General features: G+C 43.7%; 1 protein-coding gene across 1 annotated transcript in view; it reads right to left on the bottom strand.

Moving 5' to 3' along the window:
- TMTC4 (transmembrane O-mannosyltransferase targeting cadherins 4) overlaps positions 1 to 20047 on the bottom strand; it is a 996962-nt gene extending 976915 nt beyond the window's left edge. The window contains exon 1 of the mRNA XM_086934371.1: positions 19930 to 20047. The gene's annotated coding sequence lies outside the window, so the exon portion shown is untranslated. The remainder of the gene's footprint in view (positions 1 to 19929) is intronic.
- Between the last annotated feature and the right edge of the window lie 2118 nt (positions 20048 to 22165).

The raw sequence follows: 22165 nt of genomic DNA, 5'->3' as shown, positions 1-22165 counted from the left end.
ATAACTTTAACACACAACTAGACCTCGTCACCAACTCTATTCCAGCTATGAGTTTCCCTGAGAGCCTGCCCACAACGTCTATTGTGGAGTCCCAATTACCTTCTATTCCGATAACAGACACCAAACACGCTCTTGCCACCGACCCGATCCTGATTATAGACTCAGACTTGATGGCTACGAACTCATCCCCTCCCCGAGAATCGGCCACTATACACACATTTGAGGACTCAACCCCCATTCAAAGAGCATCGCAAGGTTTAAGGGAGGGAGCCATACAGAAGCAGAAACAGCCCCAAGGTGTAAATATATCCATATCTAAGGGAAACTCTCTACCCCAGAGAAAGCAGGGGAAAAGCCTATCTAACAACTCTAAAAAGGCTAACAAGAAATCTAACACCGGGTTGGGTCATAAAGGTGACTCGCCCATTATGGAGTCATTATGCACAGATTGCCCCTCAACAAACCAACTCATTACTAAGGTTGGGGAAATCATAAGTGTCCATCTTGCCACCATAGACAAGAGACTAGGGAATATAGAAAAACAATTAAACGAATTAAGTGCCCTAGTCAAATCCCCATCCCCAAAAGGAATACCAACTCTAGTGGCGGCCAAATCACATATCCAACAGCCCCTGGGACAACCCGTGAAAAAAACAGTTGCAGTCTCTAGTAACACACCCAAGCCAACCCCACCTTCAAAGGGAGTTACGAAAAAACCGAACCCACCCACCATAAACACAAATCCACAGGGGAAACAACCCAACCCGATACAACCAAAGGGGGGCACCACTAACAACTACAAGGACAGGAATAAAGGAAATCAAGGAAGATTCCCCGCTAATCTGCCCCCTGGATCAAGTCCATACGTAGTGGTGATGACGGGGGTTCCCGAGATATCAGACAGTACTGATGAACCTACCTGGTCTCTATTAAATAAAGTCAGTTACTGGCTAAACAATAACAGACCCCTACCCCCATACTGTAGGAGTAAAATTCTGACAGTTAGAAGAGTACCGTGGGTGGGCCACGAGACAAAGAAAACACATGGCGATTGTGTGATTATTAACTTCGAGGACCCACGCACGGTAGAACATATTTGCTCATGGAGAAGTGAGGGGTATAGTGAAGGTATAGAGACAAGGCACCTCTCTTTTTTCTATCCATCTAGGAATTCTGATAGGTTCAATCAGTACGATCACACTTATGATGGTGGCTGGTGCCAGGTGGGGCAACTAGACATGGGAAACAACCGGGGTGAGTGGGGGAGAGATAACCACAGTTACCCACAAAGAAATACAATAAGTAGAGATGCCTACTGGGGAATACCAGTTTTCAATAGATTCAGCAGCCTAGAGATGGTTGATTGACTCTCACCATCACCCCGGCCACCGAACATTGAACTGGAGGGAACAAAACAGGGTTGTCCCATCGAGTTTATTACAAACACAGAGGCGTATGATAAGGAGATCCTTAGTACACAACTGGCCCAAAACTGTTTGAGGCTGTCACCAATAAGAGAAGATCAAGTAATTGGCAACATTGAAGGGCCTGTAACATCTGACCCCCGAGATCCCCACAGCCTCCAAAAAACCTCTGATATACATATGACCCATGGGAAACCACACCCTCATAAAAATTCTAACACCGTATTAAAGATCATTAGCTGGAATGTAGCTGGACTTCATCAGCGGGTGTCGGACCAGGAATGGTTAAAATTCATATCCAACAGAGACATAATAATGCTACAAGAGACATGGGCTACAGTCATAGAGGGTTTTGAATGTCACAGCATTAGCGCACAGAAGCCAGTTTTTGGGCGCCCCAAGGGAGGCCTGCTGATTGGATTCAGGATAACTCTAGGGGGGGCAACCAAACTAATACCAACTAAAAGCCCAAACATTCAAATCATCGAGTTTACATGTAGGTCATCGTTATACCTGATCAACTTCTATAATAACGATTTTCACTCAACCCCTAACAGGAACTATATAGAGCTATTCGAGAATATTACAAAAATAACCGAATCAGCAAATAACCGTGCGAACAATAGGATTATCCTAGCTGGAGTCTTTAATGCCAAACTGGTGATAAACAAAGAAGGTGCAATCCAATCAGATAGAGCCACCAAACGTGGGAATGAATTGGATAATTTTATAAACACGCACACCCTATTGAACATAATGGACACATGCAAAAACAATGAAACTGCATATATTCCAACTTTCAGAGGCAGAGACTTTTCCAGCACGGTAGACTACATCTTTACGTCTGCAGAACTATTAGATAGAGTTACCAATGCAAGAGTTGTAGAAACAGCCTTCGGAGACCACAACGCATTGGAAATTGGTTTAAGACTGGGCCCGATTCAAGCACCGCCCCGCACTTTGGGAGCTAGGGATATTGTGCCATCAACTGACAACCTAAGGCTAAAGTGGAAAGGGGTGGACAGCGGACTTATCATGAACAAAATCATAAGCAACCATCAATCAATAGTTGACTCATGCTCACTTACTGATGGGAACCATCAAAGGATAGTCAAAGACTTTACAAATCTTTGTAATGTTATCAAGACCCTTCTGACTGTCCCCAACAGAAAACACAACGATGAGCCCAGGTGGTTCGACAATTGCTGTTCAGCGGCAAATAAGGCTCTTCGTAGGGCCCTAAATTCCAAACCCAGGAGTCAAGCAGATGTACGGTCCGCCAGGCAAGCCTATAAAGCAGCCATAGGGACAAGGAAGGCCACCATGGTAGAGGAACATTGGAATGAATTAACAGTCTCTGCTGCTGTGGGAAACAGTGCAACTTTCTGGCCTGCCGTAAGGAAGATGCGGGACATGGGAAAGCAGTTGTCACCAACCAGCTGCACCATCTCAAGTCAGCAATGGGAGCAACACTTCTCTAAAATATATGCCAACCCTATTACTTCTACAGATGTCTATAACCCTGGCAAACTGAGCCCACTAGAGATAACCCAGGGGGAGGTCGTTCTGGCCATCAATAAAAGCCTCGGGAACAAGGCACCAGGGCCGGATGGCTTCCCAATCGATCTAATCAAACACAAACCAGAAGTTTGGGGGCCCATTCTGGTCAATGTTTTTAATTGCCTGCCGATGGGCGCCATCCCCGTCACCTGGTCCACAAGTATAATAGTGCCTATTTACAAAAAAGGTGAAAGATCTGATCCCGCAAATTATAGGCCCATCTCACTCTTAGACAACACCTTGAAAATTCTGGGCCGGGTGCTGTACAACAGAGTGAACGACTGGGCCGAAGAAGCTGGGGTGTTGGACAGATGCCAAATGGGCTTCAGGAGCAAGGTCGGGACGACAGAACAATGCCTGAATCTTAATCTCATAATAGGCAAATACACCATAGCTAGGGCTTCACCTATTTACCTAGCTTTTATGGACTTGTCGTCCGCATTCGACCTAGTGAACAGGTCTAAATTGTGGGCGACACTTCTCTCCTATGGCCTTGATGAATCCTTGGTACATTGACTAGCCTACCTACATGCTGACACCAAAGCCCAGGTACGAATTGGCATGGAGGGTGAGATCTCAGTGGCAATTAAGGTAGAAAGAGGCGTCCGACAGGGGTGCGTTTTAGCACCCCTGTTGTTCATCATCTACATAAACGGATTGAGTGACTCCCTGAAAAAGACGACAACTGATGTCCCGAAAATCCAAGGAAAACTGTTAACCGCACTTCTGTATGCCGACGATGCGGTGATCATGGGCCTAACACCGAATGCCCTACGCGCCTTGGTCAAGAGCTTTGCACATTTTATGGGGAACTTGGACTTGAAAGTGAATTTTAAAAAGTCGTATATTATGACCTGCGGGCCAGGGGCCAAACAACTCAACTCCATTTCCATTGGACAAGAGAAGTTGCACTCTACCAAATCATTTCCCTACTTAGGCATGGTCTTTGCTGCGAACGGCCCGTGGAGTGGGCATCTCGCCCACGCCACAGGCAAGTTCTCAAAGGCCATAAATTCAATCCTTTCCCTGCCACGGCCAAAGAGGTCAGAAACAACCAAGGCAATTGTGAAAATATATAGACTGCAATGTGTCCCGGTAGCAACCTATGGCGCAGAGATTTGGGGGATAGTGAAACCATCCAGCCTGCAAACAGAAGAAAACCGATTATGTAGAAAACTTCTTGGAGCCCCAATCTCTTCATCCGGGTACATTTGCCATGCTGAACTCAATTTGCCTTACATAACTGACTTTATTGCCACGCGACCTGCGTTATTTTGGCTAGCCATTTGGACCAATGACTGCGCCACCCTAACACAGGAAATTGTGTCTGAATGTCTAGCCTGTGACAAAGGCATGAGCATCCCGTGGCTCCGGGCGACAAAGGAAAGCCTAAATAGTATTGGCAAAACCCATCTTTTTAATGACCCCTCCCAGATCAAGAGCACGGACAAAAAGGATATACAAACTGAACTCTATGCCCTCTTCAGGGAAAAGAGGTTGGAGAGAGAATTGCAAAAACAATCTGTCAAATCATATGTGAATAATATAAACAATGACTTATCTCCACAACAAATCCCTTTATATCTAAGACTTCCGATGACCAACTGGGAAAGATCCTTATTGTATCGCTTAAGAGCTGGGATCATAAAATACTCACTTTGCTTTCCAATGGGCTACAGCACGATGAATTCTGGAAACGAGTTATGCCCCTGCCCTTGCGATGGACACAGCAGACAAAATGACTTACATTTCTTTTTTAACTGTAAATTTTTTATGAAATATACCAAGTGGTTTTTAGCTCCATATTTTAAAAAACAACGACCAGTTTCCCTGACTCAGTCCTACTCCATGCTTTTAAAATTAGAAAATGATGAACTGATTTTCCGTGTAAGTTCATTTCTGAAAGTCATCTTATTTGCACGTAAATCGATGGAATCTCCATGAAATGCTTATATGCCGAAAGTCCGCCCTGCCTTTGCACTTTAGTAAACTGGACTGCACTTTAGCAATTGAATCACATTGATTGTTTACATTAACGCTTGCACATTACCTGCAGCTTTTTAACTATTTGTGGAAATCGTGAAACTATTTTAAAATGTATTTTTTGTAAATGTGTGACTTTTATGGATTTTTTGCAATCCGAATAAAGTATTTCTGAATCTGAATCTAGTAGCCTTCTAGCTAGGAAAATCAACTTGTTACAAGGAATGTCATGTATAATATGAAGCCTCAACAGGTAAATTAATGATTTGAGAGCAAACATTTGCTGGCTTGTGGAAATGATGTTTAGTGTTTCTTTGTTCAAACACTTCAAGGACTGATAATATTATTAGATGTAGCTCCAAGATTAACATGAATGGTTAACTTTGATCTCTACTCCCGAGTTGAAGGTCAATTCATGGGTAGATATCTTGCAGAACAGACGTCAGAAGCATTGGATTATCAGGAATCCTGGGATTCACCCACCTTATTTTTCCCCAACTGACAGAGCTGCCCACAATATGGAACCAACATTTCATCTGCATCTTAAAAACATCACTTATAGCAGTCTAAACAAATCGTGGTCAGACCATTGGATCCTTGAGGTAGAAATAACCACACAAGACAAAATCAGCTAAGGGCTAAGATTGCATGTAATAGATGGTGTAAGGGTTTAGGATTCTGTCGCTTCAGACCTTAGATGTCTACATGTGAAGAAGCCTGGGTGTGCCACTCACAGCCAGGTTAGGGAAACAGTGGCTAATGAACAAGGTGCCAACTAATCATTCTGTCCTGGATAATGGAAGGCAAGGGATACCTCCAAGAAGGAGTGGCTATGAATGGATTCTTACATGACATTTAATCATACTCTTGAAAAGTCCCAGGACCTAAATATCAAAATGCGGACATCAAAGAAAAACTATTTATATCACTTGACACTGGACAAGTGGAAATAGTGAGACTCCAATGGCTGTTGACGATTTATGACATGGTTGACTGTGATAGTCTGGTGAATCACATGAAAAAGTTAGCACAAGCAACAGAATCGTCCTTATAAGCATTGTCAACTATTTCTTGACAACTGGAGTAAAATCAGTTCACAGAAGCATCTGTTCAGCCCATAATAGACATTAACTTTGTAATGCCACAAGGCTGCTTGCTTTTTATAGAAACAAGGGGGACCCAACGGATAGCTAAGTACCATGGGTATAACTGCGTTATAAGGAACAAAGGTGCTTAGCTTATTCAACATAAATACAATACAGTATAGGAACACAATGGAATACTATACGATTTAAGGTTTCCTAACCCAGCCGGGGAAGGAATTTATTCTCAAGAAACAATGTCCAATATTTGATATAAAATGAAATAGCATGACACAAGCCTGTGCCGTACCAAAAGAAGGAAAGGAAAAATAGGAGTAGGGTGAAAGGGGTGTTTTTCAGGCAAAGGAAGGGAGCAAGAACAGGGCACTGTAAGTAAATCAGAGATCAATGGCAGTGTCGCCTGGAGTGGAGTATACACAATCTCATTTGACAATATTGTGAGTGTGAACCCACTCAACGGTTTCGACGTTTCGATCCCTATTGCTCAACTAGATACATGGGATCATCATCAGGACTTAAACACTAAGGAGTAGTTTACACATGTCTGCCAACTTTGTATCACACTCAAACTCGCAGTGTGTGAACCGGTGCAGGGTGTTTGTGCCAGGTACGAGAGCATAACAAAATAATTTTCACAATACTCGGAATCGCAGTGGCATGCGTGAATTACTGCGTCAATGGGCTGTGCAGTGATAGTGATTGTTTCAATTCGTCTCATGATCTCATGGGGAGATGGATTTCTCAATGTGCAAGTCTTAAGTCGTTTTCATTGTTAAGTGGCTACGAGTGGATGTGTGGATGGGGGTGACTCTATGGGCCCTTTATTAAAAATAATGCGTTCATACCTCTGTTGTTCGAGGTTGGGAGCCTCACATGGGAGGTTTCCTGCACTTCTAGGATTGTGGCGGAAAATTGTCACGCCGGGCTGGGGGCAAAATTACAAAATAGAATTTAGTTACGAGTCCGCCTGCTTGCATGAGCAGTGAAAAGTAAGTTATTCCTATTCGAAACATACCACGGGGTTATCTGTCGTGGTGGTTCTTAATAAGTTCCAGTCAGGTTTGTAATTTTAAAAACTCGTTACCCGTTTTCGGTTGCATCTGGTGGTAGCACTGAAAAAAAGTTAAACGGGAATTCCTTGTAATTGTTTAACGGTTGAATTCAACCCAGACTTTAAAAACAAAGCGGGCCAGGAGGCTCCGGACTATAGTGGGGTGTGGTTGGACCTACCTTTCTCCACTCTAGGTGAGAGCGGGATACGGGCTTTTAAGTGTAGGCAACAATGGCCATACACGCAGGGCACCAACGATTTGGCGTTCAGGCGCTGGAATAGATAAGGGAGATCATATCAGTGCGCGGCTCGAGATCGGGCCATGGCTGGAAAAAAGGGGCTAACTAGTACTGGTTTACTTACTCAGTCACGATGAAGACTCGTCTCTGCCCGGGATACTCGGTCAATGCCGGTTTCCATGCAGCGGCCAGTGTCAGGGAGCGGGTTGTGTACTCCCTCACCGGTCACGTGATTAATGCGGCGAGTGCCATCTTGGAAAGGTGAATGGTATTGGTGGACAATTTTCCGCCACAATCCTAGAAGTGCAGGAAACCTCCCATGTGAGGCTCCTAACCTCGAACAACAGAGGTATGAACGCATTATTTTTAATAAAGGGCCCATAGAGTCACCCCCATCCACACATCCACTCGTAGCCACTTAACAATGAAAACGACTTAAGACTTGCACTATCACTGCACATTGAGAAATCCATCTCCCCATGAGATCATGAGACGAATTGAAACAATCACTATCACTGCACAGCCCATTGACGCAGTAATTCACGCATGCCACTGCGATTCCGAGTATTGTGAAAATTATTTTGTTATGCTCTCGTACCTGGCACAAACACCCTGCACCGGTTCACACACTGCGAGTTTGAGTGTGATACAAAGTTGGCAGACATGTGTAAACTACTCCTTAGTTTTTTTTTTTTTAAAAATCCTTTTTTCTTGTTTCTCCTAACAGGCTTTATTTCATTCAGGCATGCTTTGTTTATTGTTTAAGTCCTGATGATGATCCCATGTATCTAGTTGAGCAATAGGGATCGAAACGTCGACACCGTTGAGTGGGTTCACACTCACAATATTGTCAAATGAGATTGTGTATACTCCACTCCAGGCGACACTGCCATTGATCTCTGATTTACTTACAGTGCCCTGTTCTTGCTCCCTTCCTTTGCCTGAAAAACACCCCTTTCACCCTACTCCTATTTTTCCTTTCCTTCTTTTGGTACAGCACAGGCTTGTGTCATGCTATTTCATTTTGTATCAAATATTGGACATTGTTTCTTGAGAATAAATTCCTTCCCCGGCTGGGTTAGGAAACCTTAAATCGTATAGTATTCCATTGTGTTCCTATACTGTATTGTATTTATGTTGAATAAGCTAAGCACCTTTGTTCCTTATAACACAGTTATACCCATGGTACTTAGCTATCCGTTGGGTCCCCCTTGTTTCTATAAAACGCTTGAGCGCAATCACCAGGATTGCAGGGTTGTTCTAAAACTCTAAATACCTCACCATTGAGGTTGACCTGCCTAGTGCTTTTTGTACACACACCTCTATATCTTCCTAAAAATACTCTTTTCTTCTTATAGCCTTAGGAGATGTCAGACCATGCCCCTTTGTACACCGTAGATCATATCAAACATTTATGCACATTACCGTCACTACTATCAGAAACCCCAGATGCCCCAGTAACTGTAGTGTCCAGTTTACCAGAACAATTAGAAAAGCTCAAGAAAAAACAGGTTAGATTACAATTGATGGTACTAATGCTAACGGATTATCTCAAATCCGGAGTGATTCCACTTGGCTTACAGGTACGCAATATCCCTGGCATATTTACAGATAATCCCAAGTATATCACAAACTTCAGTCATATTGGGACCACATGTTCAAGACAGTGGCTAGCACTTGGAATTGATATTGCCAAAGAGACATTAAAAGCACTCGAGACAGAAATTGCTGACCTACTTAAACAAATTAACGACTCCGACCCTACAGCTGAATGCAAAAAGTTGCTGGAACAAGTAGACAAAACAGTAGCCGACTATTATCGCATTGAACAGAACAAGAAATCTAATAAAATTAAAAAGGATATTAAAAATTACAGTGCCGAGTCTACTTACCCATATCTGAACAAAGATTTTTACACTAACAGACCCTACTTCAATCTCCAGAATAGACCCTGGGGCCGTTTTAATAAACGACAAAACATAGTGGGGTTCTCAGATACTTCAGAGGACTCATCTGATAATTCAGATCCAGGTGAGGGAGGGAGTAACCCAAGAAGAGGGCGCGGAGGAGCACAAGGTAATAATTTTTTATCCAGAGGCCAGCCAGGCACCCCACAGAGAGGGAAGGCCAAGAAACCCAGGAAATGGTTCAACGCTCCAGGAGAGCGGAGGACCCGCAACAACTTTTACCAGTGGTAACATCCACAACACAAAATATGACGGAAACACTACCAATTTTCAATCTATCTAACCACATCTTACAGCATTCTGAATTAGAACTCTTGAAGAAAGGGCTCTCTTTTGTCCCTACGGTGCGCCCAAATTATATGGAATTGCAAACGGAGCTTCTTCGTTTCTTTAGACTGGTTCGGCTAAAAGCATTTTTTCAATTGCACCCTGCGCCTGAACCGAATCGTAACACCCCTTTCTGTCCCCCCTCCACCTTTCTACCTACGGCGAGTATGATTCCGCCAGAGATCATCACGTTCGAGAAACTTATCCTGAAAGAGCTCGAGATATTGGATAAGAAAAAACTGTTTATTCCGTTCAATATTCCCAAAATTGAAAAGGAGGCAATAGACTCACTTAAATCTAACACTGATTTAATCATCAAAAGCGCGGACAAGGGTGGGGGCATTGTCTTGCAAAATATTGACACATATAAAGATGAAATAAACCGCCAGTTGAGTAACAGGGAACATTACCTGAGACTTGGCCGCAATCCAACGATTGAAATCCAAGCTCTGATTAAAAAAATCACCACAGATGCCAGAGACGAGGGTTTTCTCAGCAAAAAGGAATATAATTTCCTTAATGTTAAGTGTCCACTGCTCCCGGTTATCTACACCCTCCCAAAAGTTCATAAGAGCATTGAGAACCCGCCAGGCCGACCGATCGTATCGGCTTGTGGTTCAATTTTGGAACCATTAGGGTCCTATGTGGATTTTTTCATTAAGGACTTTGTGCCTTCCACATGTTGTTACGTCCGTGACAGCATGGAAATGATTAATCTTGTCGAACATCAGTCCTTTGACCCCAACAATCAAACACTCTGTACCCTTGATGTAGAGTCGCTCTACACTAATATACCCCAGGGAGCGGCTCTACGGGTCATTGAGAGAACATTGGATTCCAGACCACGTCCACACAGAGTACCGACAGTGTTCATACTACAATTACTAGAACTATGTCTCACCAAAAATTCTTTTGTCTTTGACGGGGCGTTCTTCCAGCAGATAAAAGGCACCTCGATGGGAGCGATTTTTGCTCCCCATCTGGCCATTCTGTATATGGATGCACTAGAGACGGGCACAATCCTGGCTGACACCAACCCATTTAGAACCAGCATTGGGATTTGGCGCCGCTATATAGATGACATCTTTCTAATTTGGAATTCCGACAGAGAAATTCTGAATTCATTTCTACATTGGCTGAACAATAACTGTGACAATCTGCAGTTCACTCTCTCACATCATAATACTGAGATACCATTTTTGGATCTCACGATTTATCATGAGGCAGGCGAGTTACTAACTCGCCTGTATAGAAAACCAACAGAACGCAATACTTTACTCAGATACGATAGTAACCACCCCAAAGCTCTAAAAGACTCACTCTCCTACTCGCAATTCCTCCGGATCAGACGAAACTGTTCCTCAAAAACTGATTATTTCAGGGAGGCAGGTGTCCTGTGTCCGAAACTTAAAACAAGAGGTTACCCTAGCAGAATAGTAAGAAACGCCTCGAAACGAGCATGGTACTGTCCCAGGGAGGCCCTGCTCCAACCAAAGACTAGGCCAAGCTCAGAGAGAATAGCCTGTGTCACAACCTTCTCTCCAATCTCAAACAAAATCCGTAAAACCATTCTGCGACATTGGCCAACCTTAAATTCAGGTCAACTAACTTTTGACAAACCCTTGTTTGCATTCAAAAAAAGTAAAAACATAAAAGACCATCTTGTTCGGGCTGCCCTACCTGCACCACCTCCAAACAATACAATTGAGTCAAATTGGGGATTGCCACCGCTGAGAGGACATGCAAAATGTGGACAATGTATTTATGTGATTTGACACTGGAGGGGCGCACTTTTAGTCACAATAACATCACAATCCACATGAAAGATTTCACGAACTGCAATAGTTGCAATGTAATTTATGCGATTCTATGCCCTTGCCCTCGTATGTATGTAGGGCAAATGACACAAAAAATAAAAACAAGGATAAGCCAGCATCGGAGTCGCATAAGATGTGGAACCCTGAACGCCCCCTTGGTTGAACATTTTGCCAACATGAATCACACAGCAGATGACCTAAAGTGGACCATCCTCAAGTCCGTCAAATTACCACAGAGAGGTGGCAATTTGCAGCAACTGCTAAACCGGGAGGAATTGAAATCCATCATACAATTCAACACCATTCATACAGGTCTCAATCGTAGTGAGGACTGGACTACACTACTGTGATTGGACTAATGATCTGAGGAAACATTATGACGAAACGGGAAGAGAGCTAGTTTCATGGTATAAACTGTTCTGTCAAAAAAGATGAAATCCATAAATGGATGCAGCATGTTGAAGAGATACATGAGATGTAAAAAAGAACGGAACTGGGCATTTGGAAGCAGACTATTTTAATGTTTATTTTGACGCCAGTCACTTTTTCCATGTCACATTGTCACTATCACTTGTAATACGCCCGCGCACCCCCACACTCCTATGATCAGCCCATCTAGCCATCCACTCCAAGTTGGCGCCCACCAATACCATTCACCTTTCCAAGATGGCACTCGCCGCATTAATCACGTGACCGGTGAGGGAGTACACAACCCGCTCCCTGACACTGGCCGCTGCATGGAAACCGGCATTGACCGAGTATCCCGGGCAGAGGCGAGTCTTCATCGTGACTGAGTAAGTAAACCAGTACTAGTTAGCCCCTTTTTTCCAGCCATGGCCCGATCTCGAGCCGCGCACTGATATGATCTCTCTTATCTATTCCAGCGCCTGAACGCCAAATCGTTGGTGCCCTGCGTGTATGGCCATTGTTGCCTACACTTAAAAGCCCGTATCCCGCTCTCACCTAGAGTGGAGAAAGGTAGGTCCAACCACACCCCACTATAGTCCGGAGCCTCCTGGCCCCGCTTTGTTTTTAAAGTCTGGGTTGAATTCAACCGTTAAACAATTACAAGGAATTCCCGTTTAACTTTTTTTCAGTGCTACCACCAGATGCAACCGAAAACGGGTAACGAGTTTTTAAAATTACAAACCTGACTGGAACTTATTAAGAACCACCACGACAGATAACCCCGTGGTATGTTTTGAATAGGAATAACTTACTTTTCACTGCTCATGCAAACAGGCGGACTCGTAACTAAATTCTATTTTGTAATTTTGCCCCCAGCCCGGCGTGACAATTTTCCGCCACAATCCTAGAAGTGCAGGAAACCTCCCATGTGAGGCTCCTAACCTCGAACAACAGAGGTATGAACGCATTATTTTTAATAAAGGGCCCATAGAGTCACCCCCATCCACACATCCACTCGTAGCCACTTAACAATGAAAACGACTTAAGACTTGCACATTGAGAAATCCATCTCCCCATGAGATCATGAGACGAATTGAAACTATCACTGCACAGCCCATTGACGCAGTAATTGACGCATGCCACTGCGATTCCGAGTATTGTGAAAATTATTTTGTTATGCTCTCGTACCTGGCACAAACACCCTGCACCGGTTCACACACTGCAAGTTTGAGTGTGATACAAAGTTGGCAGACATGTGTAAACTACTCCTTAGTTTTTTTTTTTTTTTAAATCCTTTTTTATTGTTTCTCCTAACAGGCTTTATTTCATTCAGGCATGCTTTGTTTATTGTTTAAGTCCTGATGATGATCCCATGTATCTAGTTGAGCAATAGGGATCGAAACGTCAACACCGTTGAGTGGGTTCACACTCACAATATTGTCAAATGAGATTGTGTATACTCCACTCCAGGCGACACTGCCATTGATCTCTGATTTACTTACAGTGCCCTGTTCTTGCTCCCTTCCTTTGCCTGAAAAACACCCCTTTCACCCTACTCCTATTTTTCCTTTCCTTCTTTTGGTACGGCACAGGCTTGTGTCATGCTATTTCATTTTGTATCAAATATTGGACATTGTTTCTTGAGAATAAATTCCTTCCCCGGCTGGGTTAGGAAACCTTAAATCGTATAGTATTCCATTGTGTTCCTATACTGTATTGTATTTATGTTGAATAAGCTAAGCACCTTTGTTCCTTATAACAAGGCTGCTTGCTATCTCCATATTTACCTCAAAACAATGACCTGCTTCCACTGTCAAATGTAATTACACATTACAGTATGCAATTTCAAAAGAGCGCTGAAGAGACACAGCTATACGTACAGGTGTGGAATAAGCCTAAAATGAGAGATGAGATCTCCAAATATTGGAGGCACAATAACTAATGTATGAAACAGAACAAATTAGCAGAATGTCAGAAGTAAAACATCCTAGTGAAAATTGATTCCACTCAGAATAAACTTGATTTCTTATGCACAGGGAACTTTAAATAACTACCAGACAAAAACAAAATCGCTGAGGGTCTGGTTTGACACAGGACTCTATTTTCACCCCAATATATCAGCAGTTATGTTAATTTTTAGTTAATCAACCCCGATGTTAAACAAAATAAGCACCAATTTGCCAGAAGACCCAGCCCGACACTGGACTTCTGTCTTTGAGGTGCAGCAAATGTGGAAAGATGGATACAGAATCTAAAAGAACCTTTATTTATTGCTTGCACTTATGCGATCCACCAAAATTCGGCTCACAACCGACCAATGGGTCGCCACCCACAGATGGTCAAACACTGGTCTAATCCTCAATCCTGCTGCAATGCCAAAAAAATATACAAGACATACTTTGCTCCAAGTCTGCCCGTATCTTAGAGATGACTCTAATGCTATCACGTTGTACCACGTTATGTAGCGCACTCAACGAGGCCAGGCTTTATAGCCGGCAGTGGTCTGTCTTCTGAGACTTGTAGGTTTATTATTTTCCTTTTTAGGTCTCGCTTATCGACACCTTCAGCTGACTGGTGTCAAAAACCTGCTGTGAATTATATAACAGAGTCAGCTTAGCCACTCACTCATGATCGGATGGCTTTATCGCCCATCTCCCTTTCGTGCTTCTGATTCCCAAGGCTTTCCTCACTAGTCATATGTTTGTCCTGCAAAGAAGCATTTCAGAGTCACAGGGTTTAGATTGGATGGAAGGTATCCTTCCACTGCCGACATCAGACTGAAGTGCATATCAGGAACTATTGTGTTTCCCTACTGCCCTTAGTTCCCCATCCCTTCGCTTTAATAAACCTTTTCAGTCCTCCCAATCCCTTTATTTATTAGAACCCCTTTACCTGTGGCCACTTGCACCAGCACCCTCGAGCTTTGAGTGCCACCTCCTGCACCATCAGTAGCAGACATTTAAAATGGCACAGATGGCCACTTTGGATCAGCCAATCTGTGGTGGACATTTCTGAGTTTCTTAAAGCATAAGAAAATTCATTCAAAGATAACCATTAAGGACGCGCTCGCCATCACGGATCCATCTGGGAGAGAGAAAAAACCATTGGCAAAGTCCAACAGATTTCACAAGCAAGACCTACGGGCTTTGTCAATGCCTGTTGACAGAAATATAGGCTTTGAAGTCAAGACATGTTAAATGATGTTGGTTTATAAACCAGTTCTGAGGGTAACATACTTGACTTGGGACCACTTAGCAGAGTTGTGACTAACTGCTCCCCTACCCAACATATGTCAGAGGCAAGTTATACATCGGTAGTCTTAACACCTTAGCAGCTATGGAACGTCCAGCTCCAGTGCTGGACGTTCCATTGCGCAGGTGCAGTTGGAACTTCCAACGGCAGCACTCCCGAGGTAGTGGTGCCGTCGGCCGTTGGACGGGCGCAGCACTTAAGGTGTTAAATGTAATAAATACAAAGTTTGATAATGGCAATATCATACAGAAAAATGTTGACTAAATAACAATACGGATTACTAAATTAAAACACCAAAGACTTTTATTGGCAGTTTATTTCCTTGAAGTTTGTCCACATCTGATTTACTTCCTTACAAGCACTTTAAATGAACTCACCTACAAACGGTCTTGAGAAGGTCATTAACAATAGTGCTCTCAAGGATGCAGCGTTTCTATAGGTTCAAAGGGACACAGTTACTGACAACTGAGTGAAGTAAAGACGGCAAGCGTTTCAACATTGACTTCATTCTGGTTGCCAATGCCAAGGAAAATTTTCAAGGCCTGCCTCTGCATAATGTGATCAGGTCCTGACAACGTTTTCCATACAACTCACCATTCATAGAACGGACACTTCTACCTTCCAAGTTAGCTACTTGAATGATAAATCTTCATCCACGGGCATTACCATGAACAGTTTTGCACTAACTTTAGGTTCTTCAGATAAGTAATGAGAAACAGGAAAGTGATCTTCAAACTTCTTCCCCTTGTACAATTTTTTGTATAATCGAATGAGGGGCGAGATTCCAATAAAATAGATTAAATAATAACGATTCAGAAAAGGGGGTGGTGATGAACAGAGTGTCTGAATTAAGCAGACCACTCTTACCCAGTCCAAAGATCAGGGCTTGATCCATCACCGTTTTTTAGCTCACTGCACCATCCCAGCTCAGAACCTGGCTACATGCAAATTAGTCTGTCCCTGGCCCAGTGCATCATGGGAACAGGGCAGACCAGACTACCAAGCCAATTCTTCACTGGAAAGGAGACAAGCTTCCGGGGACCAGTTACTAAGCAAGGAAGGGTATACTCAGATGTGAGTCCCTTGCTCATTGCACCATCAGGATTCAAGCAAGCCGGGCCGACGACGGTTGAAATGCCAGAAACTGGTCCCCGGAAGCTTGTTTCCTTCCCAGTGTAAGAATTGGCTTGGTAGTTTGGTTTGCCCTGTTCCCATCATGCACTGGGACAGGAACAGACTAATTTGCATATAGCCAGGTTCTGAGCTGGGATGGTGCAGTGAGCTAAAAAACGGTGTTGGATCTAGCCCTGATGTCTTGACTGGGTGAGAGTATTCTGCTTAATTCAGAAACTCTGTCCATCACCACCCCTTGTTGTTAAATATTTTGTCCACCCTAAGCGTGGAAGGGTATACTCAGATGCGAGTCCCTTGTCATTGCACCATCAGGATTCAAGCAAGCCGGGCCGACGACGGCTGAAATGCCAGAAACTGGTCCCCGGAAGCTTGTTTCCTTCCCAGTGTAAGAATTGGCTTGGTAGTTTGGTTTGCCCTGTTCCCATCATGCACTGGGACAGGAACAGACTAATTTGCATATAGCCAGGTTCTGAGCTGGGATGGTGCAGTTAGCTAAAAAACGGTGTTGGATCTAGCCCTGATCTCTTGACTGGGTGAGTGTATTCTGCTTAATTCAGAAACTCTGTCCATCACCACCCCTTGTTGTTAAATATTTTGTCCACCCTAAGCGTGGAAGGGTATACTCAGATGTGAGTCTCTTGCTCATTGCACCATCAGGATTCAAGCAAGCCGGGCCGACGACGGCTGAAATGCCAGAAACTGGTCCCCGGAAGCTTGTTTCCTTCCCAGTGTAAGAATTGGCTTGGTAGTTTGGTTTGCCCTGTTCCCATCATGCACTGGGACAGGAACAGACTAATTTGCATATAGCCAGGTTCTGAGCTGGGATGGTGCAGTGAGCTAAAAAACGGTGTTGGATCTAGCCCTGATCTCTTGACTGGGTGAGAGTATTCGGCTTAATTCAGAAACTCTGTCCATCACCACCCCTTGTTGTTAAATAGAATTTGAATTTGAAGGGATTTGTATAGCGCTTGTACACCTGGCGGTTTCTTGGCGCTCACTGATAACAGCTACTCAGTCGGTCGGAACAGGGGAACGGTGAAGAGATTCAGGATGGGAAGGCTTGGGTAAAGAGGAAAGTCTTGAGATCTCTGCGGAAGAGGGGGTATTGAGTGCAGGTTCTGAGGGACAGTGGGAGAGAGTTCCAGAAAGCTGGGCCCGTGGTAGCAAACTTGGAACCACCCCATTTCTTCCGTTTGAAACGGGGAACCACGAGAAGGTGGTGGGAGGAGGATCGGAGGTCTTGTGACGGAGTATAGGATTGTATAGCTGAGTTGATGAAGGAAGGGGCGGAGCCTGTCCTGGCTTTAAAGATAGTGCAGCCGAGCTTGAATAAGACGCGCTGCCGGACAGGGAGCCAGTGGAGGGAAAGAAGAAGAGGAGTAACATGGTGCGATTTAGAAAGGTTAAAAACTAGCCGGGCGGCCTGGTTTTGAACCAGCTGGAGGCGCCTCATGAGGTAGTCAGGCATGCCATGGTAGAGGACATTGCCATAATCTAGGCGAGATGTCACCATGGCCAGAAGAATTAGTTTGAGCGCGTCTGGGGCGAAAAATCGTGAGACTCTGCGGATAGTCCTGAGCGACAGAAAAGCTGATGACACCACAGCAGAGACTTGGGAATGTAAGGAAAGTTGGTTATTGATTTTGAAGCCAAGGGTTTTGACAGACGATACAGGAGTGGGTGGGGGACCTAATGATGGGGGCCAGAAGGAGGGGGACCAGGGACTGGAGCAACCACCTGTCAACACCAACTCCGTTTTGTCGGGGTTGAGTTTCATCCAGTCCTGGATAAAGGTCATGATGGACTGAACCTTAGACATGGACTCTGGGGCAGAGGACAGGTGGAAGATGAGCTGTAGATCGTCTGCATAGTTGTACACAGAGACCTCCAGCTGCTGTAAAGCAAAAATAAGGGGGGCGATGTAGAGATTGAATAAAAGGGGGGATAGTGAGGAACCCTGGGGGACACCGCACTGGATGGGTAAAGATTCCGCAGAGAACTCTCCCAGACGAACCGCCTAAGTCCGACCGCTCAAGAAGGAGGACAACCATAGTAGGGCTGTTCCTCGAATTCCCGCCGCCTCGACCCGTGAAAGTAAGATGGTATGGTCCACGGTGTCGAATGCGGCGGAAAGATCTAGGAGGATCAGGGCCTGATGTTGATTGGTGTCCATTCCTTGTCGGAGAAAAGACTAAATAATAGGCACTTCTTTTATTTGGGAAATCTTGTGCATTACCATATCTAATTTGATTACAAATAAGAAGGGGATTTAGGCACACAGAGACATAAGACCAGAGGATGCGTGTAACCCGCAAGACACTTTTAATGTGTTGTCATGGAAATGAATGTAAGTAATTGGGCGACCAAAAGCTAAAACTTTGCACTAGTAATTATAACTTGGAAAATGTCAACACAATACAGAAGAAACATAAAATAAACTTTGTGGAAATGGTCATCATTGCTCCTGTTGAGGTGTCGGAGATTTTGAACTCAAGTTGTATGGTGACAGCATTCCTGTGCGGAAGGGAAAATCTTCTGAGTGCACTTAACTATCTAGACCATAGGTCCCAAATGTTCCAGGCGCTATAAAACACAAACTCCTTGACTGCTGAAATATTAAATAATTACATTGTTTTTATGTAACTCAGTATGTAATACCATTTCCATTCCATTCTATGAACTTTATTTCGGTCATCAAAGCCAATAAAAGTGCATACAAATAAAATACAAAGTATGTCATTGATACTGTTCTTTTGATGCGGGTTCTACCGGAATAGAAATTCTTAATGATTTGTTGAGAGCAAGCGCACGAGGAATCGTCACAGACGGAATGTCCATTCTAAACAAGTAAAGGGTGCTTCCATGAACTCTAACACATGCTTTGCAAAACTTTAAAGCAGAATTGCTCCAACTCGCAAGCATAGGGTTTCACTTTTACCTCTGCCCCTCCTTGCTCAATGACAATCAACGCTCACTAAAGTCAGCCTGCTTAAACCGAAGTACAATAGCACGATTAAGTGCTCTGAACAGAAAAACCTGCAGTGTCTAAGCGCACACATTGAGCACAATTTAAAACACAAAACAGTAAGAATCCAGGCAGAGATAAACAGGTGGACACAGCTAGCAAGTGTACAGAGGGTGCAAGAACCTTTTACTTCTTCACAGCAGCCAACGAGCAGCTGCTTACAGAAAGGTGTGGCCAATGAATGTACACTTGGAAAGACAACTATAAAAAGACATGCATATATAGGCAAAAGATCATAATAACAACATAAACCATGCACATTAAAAAACTAGCCACAGTTTGCAATCATATTAAAGCTTTTAAGCCACCAGAAAAATGGCCAAAACAAATGCCATATCAAAATGCATCAATAATGAATCATTTTAAGGCAGTTGTTCAGTTACAAGCATGTTTCCAAAACAAGCAAAAGCAAACCCAACAAGTCTTGGCTTTGGAAGCTAGTCTAATTCTTATATATTATTATTATTTTTAATAGTAAGTATACGCCACTAGAACAAAACAAAATGCTGCTGCTCACAGAAGGTAATTCGGTTGACATATTTTATTCGAGTCCCACCAATAAAACCATTTTTGTCATACTTTAACACTTTAAAACAAAGTCAGGTGTCAATCTAAATATTAACCAAAAGGGTGACCAACCGTCCGTAATTTTCACGGACAGCCCATAATTTCGGCCGCCTGTCCGTTGTCCGTGAAGGTTTCTTTAACGGACGCCATTTGTCTGTTATTTTACCTGCTGTTGGGTGACCAGTTGTTGGGCCAATCCTGTGCCTTTCTAGCACCAACTGTTCCTCCAATCGTTGCTATGGAGAACAAACAAAGCAAACTAGGATTGGCTTGAAAGCCATCAGCCAATCCTAGAGCTTGTTAGTACACTGCAGGAGTGTTATCATTGGCCCTGATGCTTCAGGACCAATGACAACAGCTACGGTACTTCCGGACATGCAGAGCACGTTTTGAGATGCTTTTGCATTTTTGAATCACCAATCTACCGCGGACCCGCCGTTTCCCAACAAACACCTTCTCATTCTGATTTGGTGATCCTTCGGTTCAGTTGGTTCAGCTTGCTGCTTTCTTTGCCCCATGAAGCTTGATGTGCATTTATTTTCAGTGTTTGTTCACTATGCCTTACTCTCTCCGGTTACCAGAGACTGCGGCATAGTCTTCTGAAGTGGTTTCAATCACAGTGTTTGTGAAATCTACACAAGGAAACGTGTTCGAGATTAATCTCAGTGCTGATTCAAGGTTGAGTGTATTGGTGAAAAACTTGTTTTGGGGCTGTCTGACTTGAGAATTTTTCGTCGAGAATAAAACCTGAAAACTTTATTTTATCTTCAGTGAACGGCACAGCAGTTACAAAGAGAGGAAACTCGATTACCACTCATTTTCACTACTCCGCCGCTTAGCCGCATGTTTTAAACGAGAAGTCCCAGGTGCAGATCACTTCATAAATACACAACCCTTCTACAGAGATGAAGCTGTCCCTCGTGGTATAAATATTTAAAAGACTATGTACACTTGAAACAAAATGAATAAAATACACAGGTCCATCCTGCAGCTGAAATGGACTCATGCCTTGCCACAATGTTAATATTAACTACTTTCAGTCATAAAAAATGTCAGAGATACTTCCTGGCTCATGTAAACTTATTAGATATACGTGCATGTATTCCCTGAAGAGATTCCCATGGGAGAGATGAGTCGTTCGTCCACTATCTTTACAAGACCTTTGTTAATGGGTTGCTCTCAATTATGTAACTTGCAAAGCAGTAATATGTGTGATTAGGACAGCACAATTTTATAGGCTGTCCTTAAAAGGTCTACTCCTAAAGAACGAGAACCAGCCCCCCTCAACATTTTTAGTAAATTCCTCCTATTGATATTTGTTTTATTATTTAAATGCTATGAGGCTGGTAACACAGAGGTTTTATCCAATCTGTTTTAGCACTGAGTATGTAAACAAGCATTTGCAATGCAATCGGTCTCGCCTTTGGGACCTTCTAAGGGGCAGATTTATGTTAACTGGTGCATCCCCAGGGATGCGCCAGTTAACGTGCGCCACAGCTCCGCCACCGATGGTGCGCCGCATTTATAATGCGGCGCACCATGGTGCAAAAACGGCACAGATGCGTCACGCATCTGTGCCAGAAATGTGGCGCATTGCTGGAGTTGCGTCACAAGGCTCGGGGGTACACCATCTGCACAATGCTGCGTCAAGACCTATGCCTGCTTCAAGCAGGCGCAGGGTTTTGACGCATCATTGCCCTGAAAGTGACTGAGTGAAATCTCATAGATTTCACTCAGCCACTTTCAGGAGGCGTTCCTGCGCAGGAACGCCCCCCCCCCCCTGCGCAGGAACGCCTCCTTATGGCGCAGTGCTTTACAACGTGACGCATCTCCTTGATGCGTCACGTTGTAAATAGGGCATATTGTTTGCACCGCAGTTGCGTCAAATAAAGTAACGCAATTGCGGCGCAAAGAGGAGCAACAGCCTCATAAATCTGCCCCTAAGTATTTAGTGATGCAGAATATTATCGCACAGAAGTGCAATGTAGAACTCTGTGGCTGTAAATGTATCACTGTGTAAGCGCTCTGACAAAGAATCAGATGCAGCCCCCTCTAAAATGTTATACCATGAGGTAGTTTAGTGGCTAAAATAAAGTAAACTTGCACACCCATGGGGAGAGTAATTAAGAAGAGCCAGCTTTAAAGGGGCACTTTTTGAATGTCAAAAAATAAAGACAACGAGCTGACATCATCAAGCAAGAAGCGTTATGCATGCCTGTTGATGATCTTTAGAGAAGCAGGGCTGTACTAAGAGGTTTAACATGACTTTAATGGAGGTCGGCATGTGGTGAAATCCAGAAGCCCAAAT

This window comes from Lissotriton vulgaris, chromosome 8, assembly GCF_964263255.1.
Source record: "Lissotriton vulgaris chromosome 8, aLisVul1.2, whole genome shotgun sequence".
Lineage (NCBI taxonomy): Eukaryota > Metazoa > Chordata > Amphibia > Caudata > Salamandridae > Lissotriton > Lissotriton vulgaris.
This window is presented reverse-complemented; position numbering and strand designations above follow the sequence as displayed.